This window comes from Equus przewalskii, chromosome 6 (genome assembly GCF_037783145.1).
Source record: "Equus przewalskii isolate Varuska chromosome 6, EquPr2, whole genome shotgun sequence".
In the NCBI taxonomy this organism is placed as follows: domain Eukaryota; kingdom Metazoa; phylum Chordata; class Mammalia; order Perissodactyla; family Equidae; genus Equus; species Equus przewalskii.
This window is the reverse complement of record NC_091836.1, coordinates 93,194,556-93,213,951: the sequence shown is the minus strand read 5'-3', so window position 1 is coordinate 93,213,951 and position 19,396 is coordinate 93,194,556. Positions and strand designations below refer to the sequence as shown.

General features: G+C 36.5%; 1 protein-coding gene and 1 long non-coding RNA gene across 7 annotated transcripts in view; one reads left to right on the top strand and one right to left on the bottom strand.

Moving 5' to 3' along the window:
• Positions 1–19,396, bottom strand: part of ANO3 (anoctamin 3) — a 452,178-nt gene that overhangs the window by 233,682 nt on the left and 199,100 nt on the right. The window contains exon 1 of one of the 6 annotated variants that reach the window (XM_070624554.1): positions 4,863–4,883. The exons of the other annotated variants lie outside the window; for them this stretch is intronic. The gene's annotated coding sequence lies outside the window, so the exon portion shown is untranslated. Of the gene's footprint in view, positions 1–4,862; positions 4,884–19,396 lie in introns of those variants that run through there. 6 annotated transcript variants of the gene reach the window in all.
• LOC139084021 (uncharacterized) overlaps positions 1–19,396 on the top strand; it is a 135,410-nt gene that overhangs the window by 84,957 nt on the left and 31,057 nt on the right. Inside the window, exons 5-8 of the long non-coding RNA XR_011541304.1 lie at positions 2,684–2,732; positions 7,421–7,536; positions 13,897–13,989; positions 18,495–18,552. This is a non-coding gene — a long non-coding RNA (uncharacterized lncRNA). The remainder of the gene's footprint in view (positions 1–2,683; positions 2,733–7,420; positions 7,537–13,896; positions 13,990–18,494; positions 18,553–19,396) is intronic.

Genomic DNA, 19,396 nt, shown 5'->3' with positions numbered 1-19,396 from the left:
AAATGTTTTGAATTAGGTTTCCTGCTATTGTCAAATCAGAATATATTTAGGAACATCAGGGGTTGGAAAGTAACAGACTCTAAAATGTGGAATTGGATGAGTGAAGGAGTTAAGAGTAGAGGTCAGAAACTATGGTCTGCAGGTCAAATCTGACTTGCCATTTATTTTTGTAAATAAAGTTTATTGCTATACAACCACATCTATTTGTTTACATATTGACTACAGCTCTTTCATGCTATAATGTCAGGATTGAGTGGTTGTAATAGAGACCGTATGGTCTGCAAACCTTTATAGAAAAACTGTGCTGAACTCCAAGGTGGAGCACAGGGCTCTGATGACCCAACTATTTCAGGTCTAGGAGATGACGGCCCTTGTTAGGAGCTTATAAAATAGTTACCTAATTTTCACCTGTTCCTCAAGTGTGTAATATTAGGGGGAATAATAAAAAAAGGAATCAGAACGCTTCCATATGAAAACTGATTCCTGCTTTTTTTTTAGTAAGGTCCTCCAAGAACAGACAAAATTTAGTTAAAGTTGACTCATCAAAAAAAAAAAAAAATGCAGAGAGGGAGTAAAATATAGCTTTTCTAAGGAAACCTTTTGTGGCATACAGTAAAAATGGATGCTTTGGAGTCTTAGAGGATTGGAAAACTTAATTTTCCTTTTCACACTGAAGTTTGGAAAAGAGCCAGAGAAGTAGAAAATTTAACAAGAAAGTTGGAAAAATATAGAGAAATTTGGCTAAGAGGAGAAAATCTCATGTTATATAAAATCATAAAATATCTGGCTGTTGCTATTAGTGCATGGGATGGGTAAGAAACAACTGACCAGTGGCATGCTAAATCAGAATGAGGCTCTAATGCTACAGAAACCTAAAACTGTTTCGCAAAAACCTCTAATTGTTCAGCTATTAAGGTCATCCTTGTATCCCTGAATTTAGACACCAAGAAGTGGATTACTAACCATGTGCTGTCCTTAGAAAGGCCTTCTCCTAATTGCCCATCTCAGATAAGGCCATGAAGGAGAAGGTCAAGGGAGATTCTTTCAGAAGGTAGGACCAGGACAATGGAGGACAATAAACAAAGGAAATTATTTTAGAGAACAGAATCAGGAACTGCCCTATGATTGACCAATCCCGGAACTCACTCCACTTCCAGGACCCAGAGTCTGCACTTGTCCTGTTCGCAGGAAGATGCTATATGCCAAGTCCCAGCCACCACTGTGTTTTTGATTTTGCAGTCCCCTTTTGGGCTGGGCTTTTTTTGCAGGTCTTCTGTTCCTTCTGTACCATCATATAATGGGTATCTAAAGATGGGTGACTTAATTTTTAGCCATAGGAACTTTCTGAAGAGAACAGCAACACTATCCAGGGATACTTGACTTTTGGATGAAAGCAGTTCATGGAAGCAACTTAGTATTCTCTCTCCTTCTGTGTTGTGAAGTATAAGTGTTATTGCAAAGACAGAGGCTTTGGGAGATACTATTAATTACCTCTTGAAGCATTCTTCCCCACTTCTTCCTCACAGAAACCTCATTTTCTTTAATTATTTAATATATATATATACACACCTATATACGTGTGTGTAATTTGTATTTCTCATGAATGCTATGTTCATCACTGTATCTTCAGCACCTAGTAAATTCTCTGACAGAAAGCAAATATAAAAATAAAAGGAAAATATTAAAGAAAAATTACAGAATATAAAGCAGCATTCCAAATGACAGATGCACAGGTTTATGATAAGCAAAACAAATGTGGTAAAATTTGTTACAAGTGATTTTTTATTTCAAAATGATTTTCAATATTGCTTTACATTATATTTTCAATAAACAAAATCATAAATAAAAATAAATAAAAAATAAATAAAATTTGGGAGTTGTTCAGGATGATCTCTTCCTTTCACATGCTATGGTTTTTTCATGCCCTGTACACACGGGACCTGCCTTATGTCCGCGTTGGCTCACAGGATCAGCAAGTGCTTCCTCAGCATTAGGATTTGATTCTGAAAATGCTCCAGCAATCCACCCTAAGCCCATAATCAGCAGTAACATAAACCACTTCTCCTGATGACCTCACATATTACAGTGTCCTCAATGTGTGGGTTCATGCCCAGATTAGGAGCACAGAGGCAGAACAAGGTCTGTTTTGCAGAATCACTACTTGGAGGTGCATAGGCCTCACCACAATGGTGACACTGTGGCAATCAACTTATTCTACTTGTGGTTAGCAGAATTGTTTGCATTTTTTAAACCTTCTAAATACTGTGTGTTTTATCATGAGGTTAGCCTTTGCACACTGCAGAATGTGAACAATTTAGATCCAGAAGCTGACATAATATATCTCAGATTCGAAGAAGGCAGTTGATACAGTGAAGAAGAGAAACACAAAAGAGAGAGGGGGATGAAAACCTTACTTTCCAGGGTGGTAAGGACAGGATAAAATGGGTCAGGTTAAACCCATCAAAATGGTGTCGTTGGGCAGTGGGGGGAAGGGGGAATGGAAGGGCTCAGTCCATTCAAAAATTAACAAAAGCAAAGGGCTGCATTCAAAGATGAGTGAGAAAAAAAGGAACTGACCATGTTGAGAGTTTGCCATCTCTAGAAAAGCTAAGCACTTTACACTTATTTTATTTAAATATAACAACCACCTTGAACACTAAATATTTTTATCTCACTTGCACAGGAAGAACCAAAGGTCCCTGAGGAAATAACTTAGCCAAATTAAACTGCTGGTAAGTGTTGAAGCCTGTAATTGAGCGCCATTCGCATATGAGGTCTGGCCTCCAGGCCCCACCACCAGTATGGGCCTCTAAGGGAGATGGAAGAAAGCAAAGGTGTTGAAATGAAAGTGGCTGCAGTGTGGAGAGTAGGAGAAAACTGAATGAAACGGTGCAGATCCTTAAGTGTCTGAAAGCCGTGCTGTGGACTTTGTATGTGATAGGTCTTGTGTATTTGATGGGAGGCAACTGAAGCCTCTCAAAAGGAGGGGAGCTTGATTTGAGAAAGGCCACTCTGGTGAGGGTGCTCTCTTCCCTAAGAGCACCATGCCTCTACACGGGTCTGTGCTGGAAGGAAAATGCTCCCGAGAGAAGTAAAACCTACAGTTCTTAAGACTTTAGCGCAAAAGGGCTCACTGAAACACAGGAAGAGACTCATGGATGGAAAAAGGTAAAATTGGACTCTGGAGGAGAGCAAAAAGTAAATCGGGTCACAATTTTATCTCCTCAGAATTTGAGTTTTTCCAGGTAACAAAGTGTATTGGACAAATTCTGAGCTGGAGGAATGTACAAATACACTGTATTCTCAACTCTATGACTTCACCCTCACTATTCCACCTTCCAGGAATGGCCTGCCTCCCTCCCTTATGCCACCACTTACCCAAATTCTAGTCATCTCTCTAGACAGAGTTCAAAAGCCACCACATTCATGAAACCAGTCCTGCCTGCTTCGTTCACTTCAATTTTAAATGGCACTTCAGTAATTTGTGTTCCTCTTTCTCAGTCTTCCTCCCAAGGGCTGATGAGTGGACCAACACCAGGGGTCACAAGTCCCGTGATAGTCTATATGAATAGCATCTCTGGAGTACTGCAGGGCCGTTCCTGCCTGGCTCTTGAGGAAGCCCTCGCTCTATCAGACAGTGAAAACATTGCTGATGTTTCAGTCATTCATGCCTGACAGAGTTACTTTCACTCTAGTCAGTCCTAATAATAAAATAATCATCCGTGCTGCAGGACACCATATGATCCTGTTTGAAAATCAATTTAAAACTATCAAATATCTCAGATATACAAAAGCAACGGAGCATAATACAGTGAACATCCATGTGGCAAAACTTCATAATTTGACAAACATTAATATTTGGTTAAATTTGCTTTGGGTCATGCTTTTTAAGTCATAAAACATTGCCTCTACACATGAAATCTAACTTTTTACTCCTTTCAAGCTTTTCCCTCCATTCTTCTCCTAAGGTAACAGTATACTCATGGGGGTCTTTCGAAAATTCACAGAACTCATTCCTCTTGATTATATGCTGGCTAAGAGTTCTTTATTTCCTGCAAAAATTTGCTCAAGACTGCTTTAAAAATTACTTTTGCCATTTGGCTTCCCCTAAATTTAGTGTGCCCAGCACCTTAAATGGAGTGTGTTCTGGGTACATTCTCTCCTAATGGATTGTAAATCGGAGGGGCCATTTGGCATTGTGCCAGCATATTTTCAGAGTGCTCTTTTCCTAAATATCTGTTGAGCTCTGCAGATTTTAATCACACACTTCTTATGTAATAGAATTCTGTTGTACAGCACCTTTTATTTTCAAGGGCTGTTTTCACCCATCCTTTTAACTATTGAGAAAAATTGGAAGAGAACAGCTTTTCTTCACCATTTTAGAGCTGAAACAAACCAAGGACTAGAGAATGTAAGAGACAGGCTGAAGGGGTCACAATCCATAAGGGATTGGACAAGGAAAACATCTTAACATCTTACAGCTGTGCCTGCATATCTTCTCAAAAGATACACAATAAAGTGGCATTCTTACCAAGAGGTTTTCTTTCTCTATCAGAGAACTTCAGCTCCATTTTTATGAAACAAATAACTTTCTTAGAGTAATCTTGGGATCCTCTGCTATTTCAGAGTTTTGATTTCTTTTTAATTCCATACACATTTTTGTACAAAAAGGAAGCATGCTAAAAAAATATCTTATGATACTAGATGCAAACTTCTAAAGCCTATACTGTGATGCTAGATCTTATACATGACATCTCTTCAAAAAAATACTTATAATTTTTACCACTGAGGAAATTGAGGCTCAGAGTAAGTACATATCTTTTCTAAGGTTGCAGATATTGATATTCAGGATTGAGACTCACGTCTGTCTGACAGATGCCCCATCACTCTGTCTTTAGTCTTCAATATTTTCTCTGGCTTAGTTGATTGGGTTGAACAATCTGAAATGTCCACTTATTGGAAATTTCCTCAGTTCTTGTGATGAGCTTGAGGCAGCATAATACAAGTTCCAGCATCTACATCAGAATGGCAATAGCTGCACCTAAATGCCCTAGGAACTGAGGAGAATAAGAAGCTTGAGGCTCTGCAGCAGGATTCTGCCAGCCCCAGAGGAGGGAGAAAAGCCAACCAACCAAACAAACACACACACTAAAATAGCGCCTATAGTATGGGTCATCGTGAGAGAAAAATACGATAAGCCATTTCAAGTGCTTAGTCAAGCGCATGGTCCATAGTAAAAACAATACACAGAGATAGTATATTATCATGTTATTTATATTATTATGGAAATAAATTTGACTCCACACCATCCAGAGACCACAAAGAATAATGAAAGGACGAGACATTCCCTTCATAACCACATGCTGACACCTGCTCCACAGTTGAGGATACTACATCAGGTGTAGCAGGACACTCACGGCATAGGACTTGGTTCTTGCACTTGAGGAATACACAGTCTAAGGGAAGAAATGGACAGTTTCAAGTAATGGCAATGGAGTAAAACAAGGGCAGTGACAGACACAGCCAAGGGCTAAGGGAATGTGAGGCTGGGGAAAGAATTCTCCGAGGATTTTAAAGGCATCACATATAAGCAGCCCAAAGATGCACCCAGCGCTGCCACTGCAGGACTGTGGACGAATGAACAGAGCCCACAGCCTTAGGTTTCTCATCCACAAAGAGACGGCAACAACATTTTTTCCACACAAGTTTGTAATGAGGATCACACACATATCTACACATACACCCTGGCAGAACACTAAATTCAAACGTAGAGTTTATCCAAGTCTGCAGATCTAGTCTGAAAATCCACAGGAATTTTCCTACAATATGATGTTGCTTCCAGGAGCCTCGGTAGACTGGGAAAAGGGCTTCTGGAGAAATAATATTTGTTGTATGTTTATTTATTGATTACTATCTATAAGATTGACAACTGTGGAAAATTGTAAAAATCTATAGAAATCAATTTAAATTTTTTTCAATCCAGCTCCTATTACTGAAAACATTAATTAATACTCTTTTTGAGGAGAGATTTAGAGTTTTGACTAGTTTTGTTATTTGGCCAAAGTCATCACTGATGGCATTCTAACTCCATAAAAGTTTTGCAGATTTTCTGACTTTCTAAACCTACTTGTAATATATAAAATATTTATAATTCTGAATCAGCTAGAAAGATTTCAAAGAAAGAGAGCTTTTAGGAAATAGTATGTAAGGATACATAATATATAGTGAAATGTCTAGAGAATGAGCTTTACAGGTATTACATGATGGGAAAAAAAAGCAATTGTGAGTCAGAAGGCCTAGATTCTAGTCTCTGTTACGATCCAAAGAAGCAACACAGCTAAGTTTTTTCAAGCTATGTGTGAGTGGATCTAACAATCACTGTAGAAAATATTTTATCACAAGTTAGAAAATATCGTTGGAATTTTACATAGGTATTGATGGACAATGCAAGTGATTTGGGAAAATAAACAAAAGCAAGTGACTCATGGAAGATCCTTTACAATGAAATGGTGAAATTTTGGCAATTAAAATTAACTTTTGATATCCTAAAAGTTAAATCAGCTTTCTTTACCAAGTTGGTCAAAACATTCCATGATTTAGAAAGGCCACTTGAATAAATGTTAACATGCATTTACAAATCAAATGGATATAGTTACATTAGTCTGAAAGTAAATTCACTTTAACACTTCCAGGTCAAAATGTTTTGTCTAAATGTAAAAATAATCCCTTACATTTCTACCAAAGCATTAAAAAAACATTTAGCAGTATATACATTAACCACTTATTCATTTGAGGTTTTAAAAAGATCTTTCTATGCTAATAACTATTCCTAAATTGTATTAGTGAGTGATATCAAAAGAAAAAACTTGAGATTGATATATTTGCTAGCATATTTACAAACTTTAGTCTTATATTTGTTCTTTTAATATTAAATACCTTCTGATCATTAAAGCAAAAATGTCAACCATTAGTATGACTACAGTTGTGTGCTGCATAACATTTCAGTCAATGACAGACTGCATATACAAAGACAGTCCCTTGAGATCAATATCCTATAGCCTAGGTGTGTAGTAGGCTATACCATCTAGGTTTCATGTAAGTACACTATATCACGTTCACACAATGACAAGATTGTTTAACGATGCATTTCTCATAACATGTCCCTGTTGTTGAGTGACACATGATGCATGACTGTACAGAAATTACATTTCAACAAATATGTATCCATTAGAACCATTAAAAGGATGGAATAACGATAAGGTCAGGGGTTCTCCTTCATTGTGGGGTGCAGCACGCAGCTGCTCATTGCATTATGCCAGATGAACATTTTACATTGACTTCTTGGCCCTTTCTCCTCTGCCTGCAAATATTGATTTCTTTCTTTTCTTTCCCTCTTTCTTTCTCTTCCTTGTGGAAAAAGGGGCATGCTGCAGTGCTGTTGAGTTTACGTGTCTTTTGAGAAGGAAGCACCAAAGAAATGACGCAACCTGCATTCACTGAGCCATAGGGGCAGACTGTGATCAGCACCAGAGAGAGGTAGGAACAAAGATGTCTCGAAAATCTTAAAAGGACACATAGACCTAGTTGTTCCATTACCCATAGGTTTTTAAAATTATAAGGTACATTCGAAATCCTTTAGTCCAAACCTTGCCAAGGACCTTTCTGCATATTAACAGCAGAGCTAGAATCTCTGTCTATTATTATTTCTCCACTTCAAATTTTTAAACTTCTTGCTCCAGTCCTCAATTTCCAGACATCTGGCCACTCACATCTATTCTCCATAGCTCTATCCTGACTTCTATCCCAAATAAGAGCAGAGTCTCCTCCTAGACATCTCCAATGATTTCCTAATTTTTAAATATATTATCTTCTTTTCAACGTCTTTTTTTGGTAAATTCTTTTAGCAATTGTGATAGTTAATTTTATGTGTCAACTTGACTGGATCACAGGTTGCTGAGATAGCTGATTAAATATTATATGGGTGTGTCTGTGAGGGTGTTTCCAAAAGAAATTAGCATTTGAAGCAGTAGATTAAGAAAAGCATATGGCCCTCCCAAATGTGGGAATAGAACAAAAAGATGGAGGAAGGGGGGACTTGTTGGCTCTCTGCCTGACTGCTTAGGGAAAATATCAATCTTCTCCTACATTCTGTACTCTTGGTTCTTAGGCTATCAGACTAGTACTGGAATGTACACCATCAGCTCTCCTCTCTCACTCTTAGCCCTTAGAACTACATCACCTTCCTGGGTCTCCAGTCTGTAGATGGCATATCATGGGACTTCTCAGCCTCCATAATTGCAAGAGCCAAAATATACCAATACCTTTGCACTGCATGGGTGGCAACTGTGAGGAAAGCCAGGTAGATTACCTCTTTACAAAAGAAAGGTAGTGGGTACTTTAGGTGAGTGACTTTTTGTGTGTATGTGTGAGGAAGATCACCCTGAGCTAACATCTGTGCCAATCTTCCTCTACTTTGTATGTGGGACACTGCCACAGCATGGCTTGATGAGCGGTTTGTAGGTACGTGCCCAGGATTGGAACCCACGAACCCTAGACCACTAAGTGGAGCATGAGAACTTAACCAGTTCACACCGGGCCAGCCCTTGAGTGACTTTTTAATATAACAAGATGGACTAGAAGCAGTCAACTGTCACAAATAACCAGCATATCCTAATTGATATGCCTAGCAATTTCAAATTTCATTTAAGGGAATGATTATCCAGCTCCTAGTAGACACAACTGTAATGTAGAACTGAAGAAAACACAAAGAAATCAAACATGAGAAGTGAATAAAGGATCTTAATATTAAACAATAGGAGATGTATATAGATCTCCTATTGTTTCTTTTCTCTGAAGAACACTGACTAAATAGCATAATACAGCAACGCAGTATGTGCTTTCTCTAGGTCAAATTTTTCTCCTCTGGATTAAATTACACTAATTTTTCTGACTACTGTTTATGTATCTTAATTTTGTTTTTGTTTGATTTTGTATTTTCCCTGTCTCCTCTTCATGTTCCTCTCCTATAAATGTAAGTATTTCCAAAATTCATTCCTTCAGCCTCTACTTTTTCGCCTCTGTCATTCGTTCTTAAACTGTGGTATGTGTAACAATTGCCTATGAGTCTGTGTATAGTGTGCATGTGAGTTGGGAAAGGGGAGAAAGACAATTTAAAAGAATATTCCTGGTACCTACTTCCAAAAATTTTGATTTAGAACCGTGGGATGGAAGCTTGACTCTGAATTTTTGTCAGTCCCACAATAAATGTAGATGGTCCTGTACCTCTAAGTGGCCAACGAATCTCTCTTGAAACCTACCTTTTCACTGTGTTGCCTCCAATGTCTAGTTTCACCTCTTTGATGAAAACCATCGAAGAGAAACTTCCAATTCTTTGCAATAAACTCAGTTATATTACAAACTACATTTTTTTTTTCTTTTCAGTTTCACAATATCTTACACATCATGAATGTTTTTCTCGCAGCACATCACATTGTGTGCAGTAACAGGTGAGAAAATGTAAAACCTATCACATGGAGAGGAGACAGAAGCTGCAAGTGATGAAGCCTTAGGACTCCCTCAGGCCTCACTAGTTTGTAATGCTTATAATGAAGACCTGGTCAGAGCCCAGCTCAATATCACTTTTTCTTAGCACTTCCATTGGCTTGATCATGTTTTAAGTATTCTAATTTTCCTAACTAAAAAGCCCTGATTCTTACAAAGTCCATGCCAAGGCAATAGGCTAATTATCACAAAAGTAGATAAATAATTGAGAGGCAGGAAAAAACATGTCTGCCTGGGTATATGTATCCATCTTTCCATTTAGAAGCTTCCCTGGATTGAAAGAAAAATTAGAAGAGGAGACTCATGGCAAAAATAGACTACCAGGAATGGCTAAACTTTGACCTCAATTAACTACAAAACCATCTAGACTTTGATTGAATAGGGAGCCAACAAACTAGAGCTTCCTATTGTCCACTTCTCATGCCACCACTTGCAAAGTCAGATTAGGACCCCCAATAGAAGACCTGAAACAATGATCCTTAGTAAGACCAAAAATAAAGAAAGAAAGAAAGAAGGAATGAAGGAAGGAGGTAGGAAAGAAAAAAGAATAAAAGTGCATTCTCAGAAATACAGGATTCATCAAGCTAATTACATATTAGTAGTGAGTGATTGGTATGGATGGGTACAATTTGCAGTAGGAACTAAGAGTAGAGGTTAGTTTTAACAAAATCAAAAATCTTCTAGTCCACAATATATTACTAAAGGAAATGAATGATGAGCCACTGGAAAATCTGGTTATCAATAACAGTCAAATATCATACCAAGAATATTAGAATATTCTCTATTCTATATACATGAAGGATGGTGGTGGATAGAGATTGGTCTATGAATTGGTCAAATATAGAGTGAACGTTAGTGGGATTTGTGAAGTAAGGAATGATATGGAAAGAGACTTAGACATGGCCTGAGCAGTAGGAATGAGAGGGAAAGGATGGATTTAAAAGATACTGCAGAGAGAAAGAGAAAGAGAGAGAGGGAGGAAGAGAGAGAGAGGGACAGAGAGAATGACCAGTGTTTGATGGCTAATGGGGAGACTAGGTGGCTGAGGCAATACAGCATCAAAGTTAAGATAAGGTCTTAGAGTTAAACAAGGGCTGGGAACCTAGGCTTCAACATCTGCTAGCCTTGTGGTGTTGGATAATTTAGATTCTGGAGTCACAGTTGTTTCACGCGTGAAAGCACAGACACGAACACGTATTGAGTTGTTAGATTACACTGAAACATTTAGCACCATGCCTTGTACTCGTAATTCCACTTATTATTTAAAAAAAATAAATTGAAAAGAGGTGAACACTGAAATGTGAGGAGATAAGCCCTTCAGGAATATAATATAGGGAGAAGAGTTGAGAAATGATTCAAGATAATGGCTTATATTTATGGAGCAAGAGGAGGAAGAGGAGACAAGACAGAAGAAAGGATAGGGAGAAGGAGGGAAAGAAGGAAGGACGCAGGGAGTCAGATTAGGAGAAAGAGAAGGAGGAAAGAGCGAGTTACAGAGGGTTAGAATGGTGAGAGGTCAATTAAGTCAGAACCATACTTTTTCCACCACATTTCAAAATAAACTCCAGATGATTTTAAAAAAGGTAAATATTGATAAAACACAACCTACAGAAAAAAATAACAGAGGTAAAAGGAAAAGAGGATATATACCAGTTCTGTGAAGAAATACTATATTCAACTTTGAAACAGAAAACAAAAATCACGAAGGAAAAATACATACATGTACGAAAAATAACTATAAAAATAAATATTTATACAGGTAATAAAATAAGTTAAAAAGAAAATAGACTAGGAAAACAGTATCAAATGTGACTGGCAAAATTTCAATATTTTAATTATTTATTTTTAAGTAATTATTTTATCAATGTAAGTCCTTCATTATTAATTAATAAAATGTTAATTATCAAATATAATAAATTGTTACTAATAAGGCTAATGTAAATAACATTAATTGTTTTATTCAACAATATTTATTAATAATAAATTGAAAAGTAATTGGACAAATATTTCAAAAAAGAGAAAATACATATAGTTTAAAAATAATTGTAAAAATTGTTGAATTAAAAGCATATAAATTAACATTGGAGATCTTAATGATCACAAAATCAGAGAAACATTTATAAACATTAAACTCAGGTCTGATGAGGTAGCTGAGAAACTGGTAAAATTCCATTCTACTTGTAACCTGGAAAACTAGTCCAATCACTGTGGAAAACAATACAGAAAGAGTATAATGATGTTTCTCCTTATGAATGATTTTAGTCCTAGAAATTAATTCTAAGGAGATAACTGAAAGGAGAAAGTAATAAAGAAAATAAGTTTCAGGTACTCTCAGTGTAGTTCTGAGGCAAATGTTTATGCTTTACAAGAGACAGATAGGGATACTGGATTCCTTTATTTTACCTATGTAGTTTTAGACTATACAAAGCATTTTCACATGCTTTTAAATTGCACAATAATCCACTTGGCTGAGTGTCACTATTCCAATTTTAAGGATGAAGGAGAGTCATTATCCAAGGTTATTCGGCTACTGAGTAATAGGGCTTAATTGAAAATAATTAAATCATTTCAAAGTTTAAAGAGTGATTACAAGTCACATACTGTTTTCAGTTAATTCAGTTTCTCTCTCTCTCACTCTCACACACACACACACAACATAATGCCAATTCTTACATAACTCAGTATGGAGGTGGTTTCGCAGTAGGGCTTGGGGTCTCTTTCTCTTCCCGTCAGCACTTCTATCACCTTATTGGAATAACCTCCCTACATGTGTCTCTCACCTCTCTGGGTCTATTCCCTTCCACCTATAAGTCACACTGTACGCAACTACAAAAAAGTCCTGTTTTGAATTACCGAGACATTAACAACCACCAAATACGAAAGAAATACTGGAGGTCTAATTTGAGTGTAAAGTTCCATTAACAGGAGTGTGAAATACACTCCTGGTGATATTCCGAGAGCTTGGCACACCATTCTCTGCCAACCACAAAATTACATGCTACAGATGCTAACAGCTTGAGACACTTAATAAAAGCCAAAACCATCTTACGGCGGGAAACAGTCAGTGGTTTATCGATTATTGATTGCCTTCTCTTTTTTCCTTTGCATATCTGCTCTCAAGTGTTACCTTCCAATTCAGGCCCTTACACACATACTGAACTTCCCAAGACAGCTCAGTACATACTTCTTGAGTTAGGCTGCAGAGGTGTACGGTGTCTTTTAATTATAATATTTCAAAAATACATCACGTTTATTATAAACTTCTTTTAAATTCTAGAATTTTGCAGAGTACATACAAAATTAGAATTTCAATATTCCTCAGAGCTTTTATTCAAGAAGAAAATAATACCTTTCAGTATGCATAATGAAAAGATAAAGCACTATAAAATGTAACATGAGATATTCAACTTTCAGACAAAATTAGCAAACATGTGGTACTTTATACATATTCATGATTATAAAGCAAGACTTTTCCTAAGACTCACAAAATTCTCTTCAAATGTTAAAGATGATAAGGTCTTTAAAGAATAGTATCTATAGCTATCAATTTTCAAGGAGTGCTCATCTGAAAATAAGCAGGTCAGCTTGGCTAAGGTTGGAGAAACATAATTAAAAAAACATATACAGTGCTAATTATGTGTCAGACTCTGGAGTTATTCATTCACTTATTCGTTCACTCAGTTAGTGACTGAATCCTTATCACACAGGTGCTTTTAATATTCACATTATATTCATGAGTAAACTGAGGCACTGAGAGGTTACGTTAGCCCAAGACCACAGAGTAAGTGGTTCAGCTGGGATTTGAACCCAGGTAGTCTCAGCACATGTTCCTATTCCTTGCTGTACCATTTTAATTCTTTATTTTTTTCCTAATAAAGAGGGAAAAAAATCATGTTTGGAGTAGTTGCTGATATCTCTCTGACATTGGCCTTACCTTGTTGCTATGGAAATAAAAAGAAATCAAAATACGCAAGTTTATAAATTAATTTAACATATCACAAAAAGTTGTTCTAAGAATTCATCGCCTAGGAAGAGACTCTGTGGGCCTTACCTCTAAGCACTGAACTTTGTGTTCTAAAGACAAAAAGTCCTCTAGGTTTGCCCTGAGTTTCAGCTTTTCTCAAGTATAAAATGTTCCCAACATTACTTTCAAGTGCTAACAGGGTACAGAAAGTCCAACATTACTCTATTTGGGTAAGGTTTACATGGCAGAATCCTACTAGAAAAATCCAAGAAAGAAAGCTATATAGAAAGGTGTGTGTGTACTGTGTGTGTGTGTGTGTACACGGTTAATACTTATTTTGTATATGTGCTTAAATATCCTCTTTTGTGTAGATGCTGACGTTCTCTTAATGGGGGGTAATCAGCAGTGTCTTCAAATGGCTCTGTGACCAGGGGACATCAAAACGGGTCATAACGGGACTACTTGTAAGTTTTGATTTTAAACAAATCATTTCACTTTCTCAGTCTGCTTCCTAATCCGTAAATTGAGAAAACAATTAGTACTTAGGCATACATATATTATGAAGGCTTCAATGAGATATGACATGCAATGTACTTAAAACATTGTTTGCTATATTTAAATGCTTAAAATTTTAGCTATTATTAGACATGATAAAAGCTACTGTCAAGAGATTTCAAATAGACCTTCATTAATTAATTTTCCGTTGTCTTTACAGTCAACTATTTTATGTGGAACTCTGTGCTAAAGCCAAGAAAATAAGCATATACAACATCAGTGTTATCCATAAGAGACTTACAGTCACTTTAGGAAGAATAATAAAATATGATATATAAAATATTCCTGGTTTTGCAAAATGAAAGACATTTCAAAGGGTTCTTCTGCTAAATTACTACTTAATTCTGGTTAAAACGTATTTTAATGTATTTCTTGGTTCATAGGAAGTAATGAAACTTTCTAAGGGTCAAAAAAGTAGCATAAAAACCAAATCAAATCAAACAAAAGCTAATCAAAGAAATAACCATGATCTGGAACCAGAACAGAGATAGTCAGTGGTAAGCACATGAAAGCCTATGTTACCCAGCAGACTGGACCTCTGGCCACTCCACAGTGAGGAGCTGAAACTGCAATTTCCACATTAAGCTCGGGCAGTGAAAGCAGGGAAAAGTGGTCCCAGGCACATTGCCCCCTAGTTCCCAGCAAAAGAAATTGCAAATCTTCTCTAGAAAAAAAGCATCCCTGGTTTAAGCCCTCAGCACTCCCACCAATCCACATGTGGCAAAAATAAGACACAACAGAGATCACATAAAGAAACAAGGAAATGAAGCTCTGCTAATGAAAATCAGGACAAATAAAAACACAGGTTTAGATCCTTAAGGATTTCACATACTGGTATAATAGCACACAGAACATGAAGTAACTAAGGACAAAATGTTTAAAAAAATAAAATATAGAATCAAAAAGATGAACAAGCAAGGAGTAATCATAAAACTTTGGATTTGAAAAATCCAATCAGAAACTTTAGAAATAGAAAATATAATTATTAAAATATAAAACAGTGAAGTTATATAGTAGATTAGATACAGTAAAAGAGAGAACTGGGGTACTGGATTTAAACAAATTACACAGAATGCAGGACAGAGAGAAAAAGAAAATAACAAGAAAAAAGATAAGAGACATGAAAAAAAGAATTATGAAGTCTCAGATTCAACTTTGGTCACCTTCATCGCTACCACTTAAGACCAATCCATCATTTTCCACTTTCGTTCTGCCTCTCTCTCCCTCTCTGCCCCTCACACTAATTATGATGAGAAATTTTCAAGACCTTTTGAGAGCTACTGTCATGCTATCTCATTACCCCTAAATACCTGAGCGTGTCTCCTCCTCTCCAAAACAAATCAGACACAGTTCCACGTGAACATATTCAAGATTCCAAGTTAGGAAATCAACATTGATGCAATACTCCTCTACAATCCACAGATCTGATTAAAATTTTACTAATTACCTCAACAATGTCTCTTTTTCCTTTGTGGGCTAGGATACTATCCAGGAATACATATTAAGTTGTCTTGTCTTATGGTACCCTTCAATCTGGAATATTTCTCAAGTCTTTGATAATTTTAAACATTATAGCCCTTATATTCCATAGGCTGACCCTCACCCTGAATCTGTCTGATGTTTCCTTATAAAAAGTTCCTGGCAGGAATACCACAAAAATGTATTCTCAGTGCATTGAAGCAGTAGGCCCAGGACGTCAACCCACTGCACCACTCTGATGCTAATGTAGGTCACCTGGTCATGTCGGTGTCTGCCAGGTTTCTTCACAATCAAATCAGCATCTTTCCTCTGTAATTGATTAGTATTTTGTGGGAAGATAATGTCAAATTATGGAAATTATATTCCTTATCAAACTTCCTCCCACCAGCCTTAGCCTCTATTGAAAATTCCACCTGCATTAACCAGCACTATGATGGTTACTAAAAGGTGACCATCCATCTCCACCATCCCTTCTCCATTCATGTTTGCATTGTAATGTAAGGAAGGGCCTTCCTTTGCCCCCAATTTATGTACATAGTTATTCATACTTATTTATATAAATATGGAGTCCTAGATTCCCATCTTATTCAATGGGTTGTACGTATTATTATCATTATTTATTTTATTGCTAAAATTACCCCAGATTTGGCCTGTGTCTTTTTCATATGTCCCCACATTCTTTGAGTACACTCTTACTTTCTAGCACAAAAGGTCGGTGCAGGCTTACCATGTATTTTCTCTGCCCCCATCTAATTATTTCTAAAGGAGCTCTGGATCCTTTTACTGGAGGATGGTATTCAAAACCAAAATCTGGGCACTTGTGTTTATTGCCGCTGAGTGCCCTTGCTTTTAGGTTCTCTCAGCAGAAAAAGTGAAGAAAGTATACACACATACATACAAACATACATATATATGTACACATGAATATATATATATATACCTCAACACACATCTGTAAGCATAGATATATATATTAAATATTCTCTTCATTAATTTCCATGCATCAAATGTTACACAATTTTAAGTTAAAAATATCAATACCATGTAGGAAAAATTTTGAATATAAATAGAATTTAGGCAGGTTAAAAAAAAAGGGATACTTTAAATGAATTAAACTTGAGAAAAAGTATATATATATGGACTAAGCATACAAGGGGGAGGGTAATTTTGGAGCCCAGAGAGGGAAGAACACGATTTTGTATATATATAAATAAGAAGCTGACATGTTCATATTGATCTTTCCAATTCTCCTCTATGGTATGCAGAATAATACCCCTTCTCTCCAAAGTTGTCTGCACCCTAATCCCTGAAATTTGTGATTAAGTCAAGGATGTTGAGATGGAAGGAGTAACCTGGGTTATCCAGGTGGGCTCAATGCAATCATTCTAAGATCATTAGAAACCTTATAAAAGGGAAGGGGAAGACTCAAAGCCAGATGAAGAGATGTGATATTGGAAGCAGAAGTCAGAGAGTTAAAAAGAGAGTTGAAGAAGCTACCCTGTTGGCTTTGAAGGAGGAAGGGACCACTAGCCAAGGAATCCAGGCAGTCTTTAGAAGGTGGAAAAGACAGGAAAATGGGCTTTTCCCTAGAGCCTTCAAAAGGAATCAGTCCTACTGATAGCTTAAATCTACCCCAGTGAGTCTGATTTTGAACTTTAAACTCCCCAAAATCTAAGAGTATAAATTTGTGTTGTTTTAAGCCACTAAATTTGTGATAATTTGTTACAGCAACAATATGAAGCTAATTTACCTGCCAAAGGACCTCAGAGATATTTCTAGCTTTCTTCTTTTCTATGTTTGTAAACACTTTCTTCAACAGTGAGAAATTTGGCTCCCGATATCCTCATTGTATTTAATTTTTTAAATCTATTTTCTTTCTGTCAATCAATTTGTTTATTCCCTTATTATGTGCCATATCTTCAATGTTCTTTTCATATAAAACCCATGTATCAAATGTTGCATAATTTTAAGTTAAAAATATCAGTACCATGTAAGAAAAGTTTTGAAGGGTAAATAGGATTTAAGCAAGTAAAAAAGGATTCATTAAATGCATTAAACAACTTGAGAAAAGATATACATTCAAGACTAAGCATACAAGGGTGAAGAGACCAGAGAGAGAAGAACATAGCTAAACAAGATGAAGCAAAGTGGAATTGCCAGGGTAGATGTTCAGAGAAGAACTAAAATGCCATATCAAAGAGAGAAGTTCAGAGAACTAGGGTCTCTAAATGCTACTAAATTTAGGAAAGATGGAGTATAGCCAGTAAGAATATAAGCAGAAAGAGCACCTAGGAGCTACTGCATTAATCTAGGTGAGAAATGGTTGTGGCTCAACCTAGTGCTGAAGTAAGATTAACGGGGAGAACTGGAAAGATTTGGCATATATTGGGAGTACAGCTGAGGGACGAAGTGATGAATTGGTGAAAACATCCTGTTACACATGTCAGATGTCAGAATTTAATAGTCTAAACCCATTTAGGATGGGGTAACCCTTTATAAATTGCTGTCACTTCCTAAAACAGCCAATCCACTATCCTAACTTGAGTTTAATTATGAGGAGCACTCTAATACATGATTGTGGAATGTTCACAAGACACTGTATCATCAAAAGTGGAAATAAGTCAAGATTCTCACAACTAAACTCACAGTTAAACATGATAGAATATGTAGTTTTAATGACCCACTCTTTAGTTAAAGTTACTCAAAGCATGCCTTGCGGATTTCTTTTAGAGTATGTTAGTATATATTGGTTTAAAACATCTTTGGCCAGAGTTTGGTAAAACTAACTTATTTGTGTCTTCAATGTGCTAATTTTTATTATTAATATCCATCTTGGAGTGATTAGGGGATAGTAAAATATTATTAAGAGACAAATTCCTACCTCATTTGATCATGGAACTCCTTTTTTTCTTTGAAAATTTAATGGAATTCCCAGGACCATACTTTGGAAAATGTAGATTATAGAGTGAACTTCATCAAAGTTGCTACAATCTGTGAGTAAATATTTCTTTTTTATTGAGTACTGAAGATCACAGTGATAATGACATTTACAAATATCTCAAGTTCGGCCTATGTTCACTCAAAGTCCAGGACATCACAGATTAGGATAAATACAATTTTCCTATAAGGATTCCCCAATGCAGGAAAGCTATTATGACTCAAAAATAGGTAGGCCTTCAGGGCCTGAAATTCTTTGGATTCTCTTCAAATAATTCCACTGTTTTCACAACTAAGGAGGGCAATCTTCCAGCACAGGTAACATATACTTCTAACTATATAAGCAGTGCAATTTTTGCATAACCTTGGAGCATCGTCAAGGAGGCAGAAACTTGGGTTTATGAGGCTAAGTTCGTAACTGTTGTAATCTCACTACCAGATAGAAATGGGCTTTGAGAGAATATTCATGTAATTTCTGAGACATCATGACTAACCCTACAGTAGACGAGCAATTAGGGACAACAAGCCTGCTTCTATAACTGTATCTTCATAGGTACCCAGGTTTAAAAAATAACATTCATTTTTATTAAATTTTCTTAAAGAAGGAGTTCATACTTCTTTTTATCTGAGACATTATTAGAGAGGGTGGATGAGGGAGGAGGAAGGAAGAAGAGTGGAGGAGCAAAGTGTAATGTGTTAGAGGATGTTCTTGCCAATTACATTCTAATCTCTGGAAATCCCAGCAAACTGGAGAGTGAGGGTGTCGTGTTGGCCACCAGCTATGCAGAGACTATTACTTTAAAAACTATAAGGTTGCATATTCATTGTATGGATATTACTATTATTATTACAATAGTATCAGTAGAGCCAAAATTACTGTCTTGGAACTTCTAACTTTGG